The sequence below is a fragment of the Osmerus eperlanus genome, chromosome 11 (assembly GCF_963692335.1).
Source record: "Osmerus eperlanus chromosome 11, fOsmEpe2.1, whole genome shotgun sequence".
NCBI lineage: Eukaryota > Metazoa > Chordata > Actinopteri > Osmeriformes > Osmeridae > Osmerus > Osmerus eperlanus.
Genome location: NC_085028.1, coordinates 2,784,879 through 2,799,627, shown reverse-complemented (window position 1 = coordinate 2,799,627; position 14,749 = coordinate 2,784,879). Strand labels below are relative to the sequence as shown.

The 14,749-nt window shown below is 42.4% G+C and overlaps 1 protein-coding gene across 5 annotated transcripts in view; it reads left to right on the top strand.

Moving 5' to 3' along the window:
• Window positions 1–1,203: 1,203 nt before the first annotated feature.
• Window positions 1,204–14,749, top strand: part of gdpd5b (glycerophosphodiester phosphodiesterase domain containing 5b) — a 44,209-nt gene continuing 30,663 nt past the window's right edge. For all 5 annotated transcript variants that reach the window (XR_009931580.1, XR_009931579.1, XM_062472624.1 and 2 more), the window contains exon 1: window positions 1,204–1,530. The gene's annotated coding sequence lies outside the window, so the exon portion shown is untranslated. The remainder of the gene's footprint in view (window positions 1,531–14,749) is intronic.

Here is a 14,749-nt window from a genome sequence, read left to right as displayed (position 1 = left end):
ATGCATCGACAGGCCTATCCTTTAGTGCTACGAACACCAAATCCAGTGCCAAGCATAGGGTACACGGTGGATCCATTTAATGAATCAAATACAATTCAAGATTCAACCCACGTCAGATTGAATTTCTGACAGACTAAAATAGAAATCTCTGCAGTTTCCTTAGAGATAAAAGTCACTTGATATTCCTTTTTTCACCCAGTCTCCTCCCACCTTACATCCTGTCATTCTAACCACCATCAGACAGGTGACAACAATGAATCAGAATAAAATGCAACAATCTTCATCGAATTAACTGTAAATGTAAATTGCTTTCCACATCCAAGCATTATTAAGTAAAATATTGTATTTGATTCAGAACATTTTGGGTGCTTTGTCTAGGGCCTACTACTTGTAGTGTGCAATATTGCATGAGACAGTTTCTGGAAAGAGAGTTGATTTAAAACAGCTGTGCACCAATGAGATTGTTTGTCACTTTTTAATGTCCCTTTTTCACTTTCATTTCTATCACAATGACCAATTAAAACTTCATATGCTTATTGATTACCACTATCATCAACAGTATATTTCACATAATACAGTAAGTGACTATGAAAATATTTTACATAATTAATAAAGGAGCTCGACAGCTGGTCAGAACAGGACATATTAGAGGATGGCTGTGGAAACCACGGCTACTGGATTCTGATTATTATGCTTTTCAAACAAGTGCCAGAGCTCAACACAGTAGGACTCATTAAGCCACAAAAATTGTGGTTTAATGATGAAAGGGGTTGAGAGGTTCCACCCCACTCATTCAAAAACAATTGGATCAATCAGGGTCAGTGTGTTTACGCAAAAAAAGTAGCCTACTTGAGGTTACAAACAATTCGATAGCCAGGCTTTCTTGTGCAGTGTCTTGGGGGCCATAAGGTGTAAATAAATCTTTGTGTGCAGTGTATGAAGGTAGCCTACAGGGTGCATTGATTTTTGAAATTGCATACCATTGTCTATTTCAGTCAAATATTTTGACAATGACAATTTTGAAAATGTCTATTGAGCCCCAAAGCTTACTTTTACCCGAATTAAGCAATAGTTAAGGTATGGATCAAGTTTTGACCGTGGGTTCACGCTCTCCTATATACCCTGGTACCTTAGTGCAGGTCTGCAGGAGAGCAGGCGATAAAAGAACGAACTCCGCCCACTAGTCCATTCCATTGAATTATTTGCCCGGTGTTCACGGAGAAGGCATGCTCTTGCCACAGACAGGAATGAAACGGTGGTGGAATATTTACTGAGAATGTGTGGTAAACGGATACTAGCCCTAATGTTCAATACGCCCTCATCGTAGAACTTAAAATAATATTCGCTTTTTCTACAAGTTTGCAGAGCAAATTTTATTTGGTCTTTAGTGTTTGTCAAACCTTTGTTGCCGACCCACCTAACTAGGCCACCTACTGACATCTGACCGTCCCCATTTGTCGCTTGACGGCTTTTTTACAGACTCCGACTCACACCCTGAAACAATTTCGCTGCGAACGACTCAAATAGAAGGTAAGTTTTGTCAAATAGATTATCGTGCTGTACGAGTAGGCTACAGCTTAAATCTAGCTGGTAGTTGTTTGACTTTACACGAATAGCATCAATCACAATAGCCAATACCTATCGTTTCATGTTGGCAACAAAAAAAACTTAAGACATTTGTTCAACCAATATTGTAGGCTACGAGGAACTATTGCCTAATTAGGAATATGCCATTAATATATATTTGAAACTTTACTCATTTAAAATGAATGTAGCCTATTGGACTAGGTCAAGTATTGTTTCTTTTGAAGAGCCGCTTCACCGGTTGTCTCTCGTGCATGGTAATTCATTAAATATTTAACCGAAGTAACGGGAACGCCCGACATTGAAGAAATGACTCAAGTAGGCTATTTCAATTACAAATGAAGTAGCCTAATACATACCTGTTTCGACTTCTAACTGGTATTTATTCTCACACCAGTTCAATGGGAATGGATAGTCTATTGGGTGTTATCCTCAATAGTTTAATGTGTTACGGATCACCACATTTGGCGTTCAAAATTAATGAATGTAGATTCAATATGAAAATAATATATTCAATATTATAATATATAATATTCAAGAGTCACTATGAAGTTAAAATGGATTACAATGTATATAGTTCAGTGGACTACACCCACAACAGTAATCTGCATACTTTTATCCTGTGGTTCTGTTTACCCACTCATTCACGCTCACCTTCACACACCTGGATAAGGATGGATGCTCCTTGACTATGAGTTGACTCATAGTTTGTTTGACCCCAGGTGATTGCCTTTATTTCCGTACATATTCTTCAGTCGATACTGACACACATATTTCATAATGTAATATTTGAATACATTGATTAAAACAAGATAATCTTTGCTACAATATATGATTAACTTGACATAACACTATGAGTACAATTAGTTCATGTGCGGGGTATTTTGCTTAACATATTACATTAATAGTAACCAGCCCTTCTTGGCTAACATAATTGCTCTTTAGGCCAAACACAGTCAGAGGAATGTTTATCCCCACACAATGTGCCTGACAACAGCCAAGATCTGCTGTCTACATCTATCTAAAATAAGACATATCGCTACGGCAACCAAGTATTTCCCTCAATTCAGCTGAGATTGTTGGTATTATCCTGTGGGAGCGGAAGATGGTGAGAAACAACCTATTATTATGGTCTATCCCGGGTGACTAAAGGCAACCCACCCACTATCCACATCGCATCCTCCCTCAGGACACCCAGCCCCTATGATTATTGTTCTGATGACTAATGTCAGTCACAGCATGCCAAGTCACGCCTCTTTGTCTATCACTAGACTAGAGAGCAAATAACATGATAGGGGCTCTGATCACTGTAGTTAATGTACTGCATGTAGATGTGTGTGTGTGGGGGGGGGGGGTCCAACAATATTAGATCAAAAAAGGAGTGACTGGAATGTAAGGTTTTTGTAATGGGCATGCTGTATTGAGTTATAAGGCCATATTGTTTGTTGGTTCGCTTTGGGGACATTCCTGTGTGAACTCTGTGTTGTTTCTGCGAGGGAAGGGAAGTGTGCCTGTCTCAACTTATTAGTTCTGTTAAGTTCTCCATTGTACTAATAACGTTTAATTAAAAGTTGGGCTCAGTAGTTGGAGGGGAACATCAGCTCTGTTCACAGCTCAGCACAGCAGGGGAGCTAGGCTGTTATGTCACAGTCCCTCCCCTTCCTGGACTAATGACAGCAGTTATTCAGAATCAGGGAGACTTGTTTTGGTTTCAGTCGGAGTAGTATAGTAGAAGTGTGTCAGTATTCTCACATGGTGATTCACACATCCATCAGCATTTTTATGTACTCAGTGTGAAATGCTTGTTCTTTTAACCCTTGTGTTATCTTCGGGTCATTCTGACCCATCAGTCATTGTGACCCACCGTTGTCTTGCGACAACTTTACCGCATACAAAAACAAAGTGAAGCATTTTCTTTTAACCGTTGGGCTGTCTCAGACCCCCCACATTGCGAAGGTTAAAATAAAAATATATATATTTGTTTTTGTATTGGGTAAAATTGGGTAAACACAACGATGGTTCGTTATGAACCTTTGGGTCATGTGATCCGAAGGCAGCACAAGGGTTAATAAGAACATGTTTCTTTCTTCTGTGAAGTCTGTTGGGTTCTATCTCTTTGTTTGAGGTTAAAGAGGGGAAAACTAAGAGACACTCAGGCCTAATCCCAATTTCCCCCCCTTAAACCCTGAACCCTCACAGACTTACTTGACAGACTGAGTACAAGAGGCTGCAAGGGCAAAAAATGCTATGAATAGGAATGGGACAGCACTTTGCGGCATCATCGTAATGTTGTTGGATCAAATCTGATTAAAGCATATTTGGAATTGATCGTCATAGGACAAACTACACACAGTTCTGGCAATATGAACAATCAGTGAGCTTTGTTTTTAAACTTGCATGTTAAACTTTTATTTGTAACTATGTTTACGTCAGGGTTGGTTGCTCCTTCCATGCTTGTTTGTTTACCGTTCTTCTTCTTTCTTGTCTTATGAGGAAGGTTTTTCTCTCACTTACAGGCTTCCCCTGGTAACCCTCGTGTTTCACGTCACAACACTGTGAATTGTGGGCAATTCCCTCAGACAAATTCTGCAGAAATGCGGACTTACGAAAAGGGTGCATAAAGGGCCCAAAATGTCTTCGCAACAGCCCTCGCGTGTGTCTGACCTTGATTCAGCCCCAGCTTGGTACACACACATGCCTGTGCACGCGCACACGCACATGCGCACACACACCGCAGTCACCTGCATTAAGAGGACATAACTCAGTGTGATGTCAACAGACACAGATGGCTACCTAGCATCCATTGCCCAAGAACACCGATGGCACCTGGACACAATCTCTTTCTCTCCTCAGATAAGTAAAGGACTTAAGGACAACATATTGAGTTAAGGCCCCGTCCGCTTTTGTTAGTTCGCTTCAAAAGCAATGGCTTACCCTACTGTCTGCATGCCACGGATGCTTTTGTCAGCTTTTTCCTTTTCAGGTCACAGTATCAGCCCCTGTGATCCAACCCCAGACATTTTACATTCCCCTAACCTACCGAGCAGGCAGACCAGGAAAAGATGGACAGTATAGTGGTTTTCAGACTTCTGGCACTGTTGAGCAGCATGAGACAATGAGAACATTGTGAAGTAGAGTAGGCTCATTTTCATGAGGGTGGAGTGTAGGAAATAAGTGTGCAACATGAGATGGGTGAAGTACTTTGTTCAGAGGACCGAGATTGGTGAGAGGAAGGGGTTTGAGGGGAGGGGGCGTCTTTTTTCCCTTTCACCTGAGAAGCATATTCATGAGTTTTCAGTGGTTCTTGTCAAGGTTGGTTACATATTTGGGTCAGTGAGTCAGTCGTGTAGGGTTCTTGGTAGTTCTTACCTGCTGGAGTATGTTCAATTTGGGGTTGGGCGTCGGGATTTTGTGAAGGTGTGAATAATTTTTGATGAATATTTAATATAATAAAGTTTTGTGTAACAAATCCCCCCCCCCCCCCCCCCCCCCCCGGTCAGACACGGGCCAAACGACCCCCACAAATTGCTTTCTAATCTGTGGGAAACACTGTATCCTGAGATCGCCACAAAAGCACTGAAAACCCTGCTTCCATTTCCAACATCCTTTGTGAAGCGGGATTTTCTGCCGTGACAGAAATCAAACAATATCACGGAATAAACTGGATAGGAATGCACGATCGGGTGTCACGACCGATCGAAAGCTAGCTAGTAACAATATAACGATGGAAAACCAGGCTATGAAACGTAAAGATGGTGCTGAAAAATTGAGACAAAAAGACATCACAGTCACCAGACAAGGTTTTACCAATTGAAAAACGGCTATGTTTATTTTACATAAAGCTCCAAAAACTATTTTTTGCGCTTGCATTAGGTGGGGAAGTCGCTAACTAAGATCACATCAAAGCCAGAATGTGCATGCATTAGCAGGGCAGCTGTGGTGGCGTAGGCATATACGGGGGCCGGTTCTGGTGGGCCAGTTTGGATCAAAGTCCAGGGCCTATCTTTCCTCCGTCCGTCCCTGCCGGTCCGTGGTGCAAAAAAGGTTGGGGACCGCTGATCTACAGGATACCCCTCTCTTGGTTAGTGCTAATTGTTCAGTCCCACAAAGACTAGCTCAACAGCGCAAATACTACAGGGAAAACAAAGCTGACTGATTTTTTAACTGGTTTGGTAGCTATTTACTGGAGCTGGCTAACACATTCTGGGTTTTGGAAAACTGGAATATATCCTACAGAAGAGCACATCCTAGCAGCAGGCATAATACAATTTTCCTCACCTGGAGAAGCCATCTGTCCTGCGTCTTGCTCCTAGATGAGGACCTGACTCCCGGGCCCGGACCGGTAAGTTAGTTTTACAGCTATGCTAACTGCTAGACTACCAATATGTGGGAATCGCAGGAGCTAACCAGTCAAAGGGCGTACAAAAATACAGGGTGTTATCACAGTGTGGAAATATATCTAGCAACTTGTTACCACCCTGGCCTTTGCCTGTGGCGTTTCTGAAACTGTCTTGCCGTTTTAGGTAGCTAGCCTAAGAAGTGATAGCTTCTATACTGATGTTCTATCATAGGTAATCACGCACGGGTTTGTGATGTGACATTAGTTACTTAATGACATTTGTGACTGTAGCTAGCTAGTTAGCCACTGTCAGCTCCACAACAATGTACACAATGTCTTAACTGGGCAACAGAACCTTCCACCCGATGCAAGCAAAGCTTTCGGGACCAAGACGAACATGTTGACACCAACATGGGTATGCAGTGCAAACATTTACGGAGTTGAGTCAAAATCTGTCTACCCCTTGTCAGTTTCATCCCCAAACTTCACGGTCCATTATTTTATAATAAGCCAGTATAGAAACAATTATATGGCAGAGTGGTGCGAGATGACTATTAAAATGTGTCTCTTGCAGTGCGATGTAAGACTGTCACTAATAGGTTATAAAAGCCAACCACAGGGAGCTTCATCTTCCCAGGAAATGTCCTACTGTATAACAAAACTGAAACAGCAGTCAATCTTCAAAAGTTATCATCCCCAGACAGAAGAAAAAAAAAAAAAAAGTGTTTTCTTGCAAAGCACTGGCGTAGCTTCCCACATGGCCTACACCTGCCGTCAGTTCAAAGACACCAGATACCAGGCAGACAGGAGCCAGTCTACAGGCCAGCCAGACTGTGTTTAAACAGAACTGCTTCTGGCCAAGCGCACCAGCCAAGCATGGATATTAGACTAAGCCTGACAGCTCAGGCATGATGCCGGCCTCAGACAAGCCGTCAGCCATCCTCTTCAAAGCAACTTAAGCACAATAGACCATTACTCAAGCGTTCTTGGAAATGAACATAGTTTATCCCTATGGTAGTAGCCATTACACTTTCTTGAATTCTCCAGGGGACACACTCTAAACTTCAAGAAAATACTTGGTGTTCAGTTTCACAGTGTGAAGTGCTATATACGGACAGTTGAAATTGTTGTGTGTGGGCGACTTGGCAACTGGTAATCCCAGTCCTGGCCTTCCCTGTCGCCACGTTGGCTAAATGGCCTCCCTTGCTGTCTTTGATGATCACCTCACCGAGGCCAGACATTCCACAGTGAGCCATAGCACCCACCCTCCTAGCTCCCTCACCCTGTCTCTGTGGAATCCTAAATCACAGGTTTTCCACACCGCAACGGTGTTGAGACGTCTGTGAATATACGTCGCACCCACACAACGACACGGAGGGGACATCTCAGCGTGTCACCCAGACGTTGTGACTCACTGCAGCGGGTCATCCTCTGGCAAGCTGTTCAAAATGCTTTCGCTTGTTGGGTTTACTCTGGTTTGTTTGGAGACAGACCAGCGATAGCTAAACCCAGCAAGTGCTGGCTTTTGAATTGATTTAGAAAGCATATGCTATTATTCCAATACATTGCCTCTATGTCTTGTGTTTGGGATAGTTCTACTTGTCAGTGTACAAAATGCCATTGATAATGCTATGTTGCAATGCATTGCATTGAAAATGATTGCTTGGAAATACAATTTGCGTGCCTTAGCAGTAAGGATGTTCATGATAGATTGCTTGGCTCCACCCCAGGGGAGGCCACAGCCTTCCCCGAAGCTACAAATGTACAGTATTCCTAAAATATATTCCCAAGGCTTCGAGATGTATTTGTATCTGCTGACTTAGTCACTCTCCTCAGCTTGAATCAAGACCTCTCTTGACCTGTGAAAGGAGACCAAGGTGTATCTCCTCCTTGGAGATTCACCCGTTCCACAGTGAAAAATGAGATGGCTATCGCTTTCCCGACACCTGACCCACTTCTATTCTCCTGGCACATCTTGTGTTCCATCACGGCTCCAATGAGTGGGTGACAGCCTCCTTCTTTAATCTCTTTGTTTCATGACTATAGCACCCCCCACCCCTCTCACGCTCTGTAAAATGAAAACCTGAAATTATCACTATTTAGATGCATCAGTATGCTTACCCATTTTGTCTGTGCAATGAACTGTTTGGCAGTTTATTGAATTTTTTTACAGGACATAATTCATGAGTATTGTTGTAATAGCCACCATGATGGGGAAACTCTTGGTTTTGTTTTACTAAACATCTGCTGGTAAAATGCGTACACGATCACTGTTAGTTTAGGTACTAAGAGTTTGTCTGTACACACACTTATTCCTTGTGCAGTTATTACCTTTTGATGCTAAATAGAAAATAAATTGATTGCATTCACCTCAAATCCTGGCAATAACCTATACCAAAACACTTATAAACTACTGTTTATGTAACTTATTTAATAAAAATGTATTGTTGTAATATTCTAACGGTTACATGGTCTGGCTTTGCTTGTGGTATCTATGGTTTTGTCAGTACAGGTGTGGGGGGATAATGGACACAGCCTCTGAGCAATGTCGTTCAATGTGGGATCCAGCTGGATTTAGTGGTGAGCAATGTTGGGTAACTGTGTCCAAAACAACTCGCTCTCTGCTATTATTAACCCCCACCCCTCTGTGAACTTTGCTTTCACATGCTTGCATTGAATGTAGTGTAGGTGTGTGTATCGTATGTGTGTGTTTTCAGTCCCCTTTTGCCTTCTTCCTTTTCAGAATGTAAATAGATTAACTTGTGGATAGTTTTATCATACTGTCGTTTCATAATCCACATTCTTAAGATATGTTTCCATCAGGGGAGTGTTTAAAAAATATATATATTTCTAGAAAGGTTATGCTGAAATGAATCTGCAGTCAGTGCAACATTCTTCATTTGGTTCTTTCGGTTTATTTTTATGGATCCACAAAGTGAAATCCTCCCTCTGCTGAGCTTTGAAGAATGTTCTCTTGGCTCCTGAGTGTTTGTGTGGATAATATCTGTGGAGAAGCCTCGATGATTAGTAGCCCTCTTCTAGATCTTTGCTAGCTCACTAGCTTTCCACTAGATGTTAAAAGGTCATAACGGAGAGTTGCTTCATTGCCCCTGGGGCTGCAAGCCTTGCTGAAATTTATCTGCTGTCGAGCCTGTTCCTCTCACTTCAGTCTGTCACCCACAAGGACATGCTACTGTATTTGGCTTGTCAGTTTTTGGCTCCAGTCTGGGGACACCACATAGTTGGTAATATGTATTTATCACTTCCATTGCTATAACAGCAGAACTTAAGGGGTTTGTTGCAAAAGGGTTGAAACACTAGATTCATTTTTCTTTTCTTTTAACCGTTTAGCCATTCTCTTTCTCTTTCCATCAAACTATATATATAAAGGGTTTGTTAGCCAGCTAATGCTAGCTGTTTGCCATAAATGTATTTCCTGATTGCAATAAAATAAGACTCATCAAAGGCCAGGTGAAATGTGTGTTGGCATTTTTGGAGGCCCTGTGTAAGCATTTTATCAGCACCTCTCCTAACAAGGTCAGAAGGTTCTGCTGCCTGCATTTCTCAATAAGTTGCTGTTGGAAACTGGGCACCTTTGCAGCATTTCACCTCTGTGATTTAGATTAAAGAATTCACAAAAGCAGGTGACCTTTAACAAAATAGCTTCAGGTCTTGATTCACGGATTCTGAATGATTCCCTTCATACATTTATTCAGAATGGCCCTTCTCGTCCAAAAGAATAGTAAGGTATTGAGGTATTTTAGGGGCAAACTATATATTGTGTTAAATACAGTGCTTGAAGTGGGGAAAAAAAGGTGCCGGTACTCTCTTGCATTGGCAAATCATTATGAAATTTGAGATTTCTACAGTGAAAAACAAAACTTGAAAATATTGCTGGTACAACAACAATTTATTGTTATTTATTAACAACATAAATGCATAGCTGCGGGAACATATTTTATCAGGGGGGTGCTGGGGGGTGGCTTAATGTTGTGGGGCGGCAGGGACGGACTGGGAGTAAAAATAGGTCCTGGACTTCAGATCCAGACTGGCCCACCAGAACCGGCCCTCGTATACGCCACCACAGCTGCCCTGCTAATGCATGCATAGTCTGTGTTTGTTGTGATGCTAGTTCGGGAGTTTGATACTTAATGCTTGCGCGCATTTAAAAAAAAGCGCAACTTTTTTGGCCTTTAGTTGAGCGCAAAATAGTTTTGAGCTATGTGTAAAATAAACATTGCCATTTTTTAATTGGTAAAACCTTGTCCAGCACCTTTTCTTGCGTACCGGTACGCAAGAAAAGGTGCCGGTACGCTTACCGGTGAGTACCGGCCCACTTTGAGCACTGGTTAAATACATTGTAACACATTACATAGTAGATTGTGTCAACTCACTACTTGTGACTTACGCTATAGTGATTTATGTCTATGTTTTGTGGCCTCTGAGAGATGCCCCGTCCATACCAATTATAACGTTATACCAATACATAAACCATTAAACTTCAGGGGGCATGAGATTTTTTAATTATTTTTTTGTGGCCCATTTTAAGAATAAAAAAAGAACTCTGGCTATGCCCCCTTTTCTGTGGCACACATATTATTCCCCTCCTCTTTAATAATCAATTAGTGGCTGGCTAATGATTGGATGTGGGAGGTCCATCACCCACCGTTGTCCTAACAAGAGAAAATCAATGTCTTATATTGATCATTCAGTCATCTGTTTCCCAAGGCTTCTCGCTGCGTAATAAATACTAGCTCCAGGTACCAGCGCACAAGCATCACTTTAAAGCCAACTAGAGATCAGTATCGCTTTCTTAGCAGCAGTTCCTTAACGCCCTGGTTGGATATCCCTTGCTACCATTCACTCAATGTATGAGCTCTGCTACAGCTCACAGCTGCATTAGCCCACCAAAGTAAACTAAAGTCTTGACCTTAGCGTTAATGTATGGAGAATTCACATCCAAAGACAAACGTTGCATTCAATATGGGGTCATCCAAACAACTTCGTTTCAGTAGCAGAGTCATCTCCAGTTTGCTATGGTGATGAGGTAAGGATGTGTCAACTCAACCAGAGGAATGGGCTCAGCTGTGTCTCTCACCATTGTTTAGCTGACTGAGTGACTTTCAGAGGGTGTTTTTGTGTTTAGGGAGAGGACAATAGCGGGTTATGTTTAGCAGCCCTGGACAGGGTATACAGGGAGCATACTGGGATGGCCCTTCTGCTGTCTGTCTGCGTGTAGAATCACACGCTACAGAATTTCAGCTGTGAGTTTTATGACTGGCGTCTAGTGGAAGTGGTGCGTTGGAGTTGTTATGGGGTGGGAGGGATTCTTCTACAGTACAAATGGTTTTCCTTGTTGGACTATCACAATTCCATTCAAGGGTACATGGCTTTGTAAAGATGCTCACATTGTTTATAAGCCTTCAGTTACTGATGTAATCCACAGCCCACTTGTGTAGAGAATGCTCCATTGAGTATCTTACAAGGCCGTAATCATAATACATATTGGGGGGAACACATCCCCCCCCAATATACAAATCTGGTCAAAATGTCCCCCCCAATATATTGATATAAAAATATAAATGTGCTACGCTACGACAGGCAACCACGCATGCTGTCCGAAATTATGGGGGGGGACATTGTCCCCCCCCAATGTTGACTCCATGGCTACGGCCTTGGTATCTTAAACCTTGTACGGTAAGGAACATTATCTCCTCTACTAGCCAATCCACACTTCAAACCCTGCTGAAGTGGACCAATGTTTGGTTTGAGTGAGCAGACATCAGCCCCCCATGCTTACATGACGTACCTCTAATGTTCAAGATCCCATTTTCATTATCTGTGGACTTTCAGAGGTTCAGTGATGGACAATGAATAAACATTTGGGAAACCTAAAAAATCCCAGTAAGCAATACCTCCCCTCTGATATTAATAACAGTGCTGCTTGGCTAAGCCATTGCCTCTTATAGGTGATTGGTTGATGACAAAAGAACAGGAGCTTAAATATAAATGCCTCCCATATCACTTAATACAGCACTGTAGTGTGTGCTTCACCAGGCAGTGCTTTGGGAGTGTGAAATATACACTCAATATTCCACCCACTGCCCATGGAGTTCTGTTAAACTCGCACTGTAAGGCTTAGGCCCACACACACACACACACACACACTCTTCTGAGCTGGGTTGGAAGTAGGAGTGGAGCAGCAGGCCTTCCAATATGTTATTTGGCTCATAAAAATGTGGTTCCTGGTGAGGAAGATTAAGCAAGAGGGATAAGGTGCTGCGTTAGCATGTTTGGTGAGGTGACGGTGAGTAGGGGCAGGTGGCACACACACACACACGTTCACTCTTGACTGGGGGAAAAAAAGCCATTTGAATCAAGCTGTTGATGAGTCATGGAAGAGGGTCAGATGACAGAAGAGGTGTCACAGCTGACATGACACAAACGTCCCCACAGCCCCGGTGATGCATCGTCAACACTGAGCTGGCTTTAACAATGATGATCTGATTACTAAGCTTGCTGGTCGTTCTAATGGGCTTTCATCAGGCTTATTTGTTAAGGCAGATCTTGCACAGTCAACTGTAGGGTTGAGTCCCTGAGTCAGGCCTCTATGGAGATGCATGGCTTTGGTGTTCATGGCACTTGCTGTATGAAAAATGGGGACCAGGGGGTGGCTTCTGATTTGGTGCCATTAAAAGACTAGCAAGGAGTGTTTACAGAAGTGAACTAACAATGTTTTACCCTCATAGTTTAGCAATCGGTGCTACACTTTTGACCAAAATCCCACTCAAAAAGGATTTCTGTCTCAGCACTTTACTGTAGGTTCAGCTCATTTCTGGAGTGTATATTTTCTTAGCTAATAGCCTTGGGAGAGGTCTCCTTAACCGTCCAGCCTCCACCCTGAACCCAGAGACCTGGGAGACCTCTGGTCAGGCAGACGGCCCGTGCTTTGTGGACTCAGCCTCCGCCTCCACGCGCTGGTTCTGAGAAGCGCCCCCTTCTCTGAGAAACTGCTGAAGCATTTCCTACCCTGCAGACTGTTTTTCTCTCCGTCTCTTTGATTGGAGGAAATGAGGCAGCAGAATAGGAGTTGCCGACCATTTTGGGACCGTCCTACCCCAAGTCTGTCTCCCTTGATATTAAGACAGACTTCAGTGAATCGTGTGCTGCCCTGTGACAAATATTTTGGCATCCACAGGTTTTGTAGCACAAGAGCAAGGCTAGTTTTGGCAGCCGTGAATAACTAGTGGCTCTTGTTGGCCCACGCATCTTATGGTGGCTAACTTCAAGTTTTTCATGGTCATCGTTACATGATATTCAGGAAATCTGTGTGACTTCGGGTAGCTTTAAGCTGTAAGGGCATTTCGTTTCACAAGTTCATTTCTAAAACACATTAACCTGGATAAAGGTCTCAGGGCGGCTTCACAAATTCTGTCAACACTGTCTCAGTTACTCCCCATATTGTTCCTCACATTAATGATCTATCTGCAGTGTAACATTTGGGTTTGTGTGTTCAGTTCAGATGCAGTCTGCCAGGATTCTCTGGTAAATGTTGCCCATATTCAACCAACACCTGAGGAGGAGAAGGGCTTTAACACTGAGGCTGTGAGACACACAAGGTTTACACCTCCAAGGTGTTAAACCAGCGGTGTCAACACTCATCCCTCGCTATGGTAATGTGGGAGATAAAATGAAATTAATGTTTTGATGAGCATGTTTTGAAAAATCACCTTGATGTTTCCTTATGGAGGATATGGTCAATTGTGTCAGTAATTAGGCTGTAAATGATTACTGAGTAGCTAGCCATCCTTTGTTGTTGTTGTCGTTATGAGACATCTGCATGTCCAGACAAGAATGATTTGTCTGAGTTTACACATCAGCAGTTGTTAATCCCTAACGTTCCATGACCTTCTGCTCAGTCATAAAAGTTGCAACATTCGTACAAAAAGTTACTTTATTGACCTCAGGGGTCATTGTAGCATTTGTATATGGTGGTACTTTTTTTATTAGTTGGCCACTGACGGTTCCCTTAGTATATTTGGTTGGAAAGCCTTTTGTTTGCTGAGAACACCTGTTTGGGAAACAGTATTTCAATTAAACAAATGGTAAACTGGAAAAACAACTTTGTTGCCTTTGGGAAAACTCATTCCTTCCATTGAACAACTGCTATTGCGGTTGAATCAGTTGAATCTCTCTGGCTGTGTTTTGTGGAATCCTGACTCCTTTTTCCTGTTTATAAAGAAAGTGCGTAATGTAACTGTTCCAAGGAAAAGCCTGCATCATTTAAAGGCCCCGTAGGTAAGTTTTGCAAAACTAGCCATTTTGGCTTGAGTTTGAAAGTATTCAAACCAAAATATACCACCCCCTCCATTCCAAGCCACTCACCCAAAACGCATAAACCTGCTGCCTGACTACTGCAGGGAGATGGGTAGGTAGACAGACAAGTAGCCCTTCCAATCATTGCATATGGTCCGAATGCCGTCCAATCATTTTGTTCAGTCAAAACTAACTGATTTGTATTTATTACAGTCCTGTGACGCCCACAGATATCAGATTTATATAAATGTTATACTATCAACCCTTTAGATGTATTGGTTGCTGTCAGGATGTGACCTTTATTTCAGCAGATATGTCAGTGCTTTTCAACAACATTACCTACCCTGCCTTTAACCTGTTATTGCGCAATCAATTGAATCTCTCTGGCGGTGTTTTCTGGAATCCTGACTCCTTTCTCCGTTTCTAGAGGAAGCGTTTTAAGTTACTATTGCAAAAAAAAGCCTGCATCATTTAACAAGACTGTGAATCAGTCCTAATGACCTGAAATGG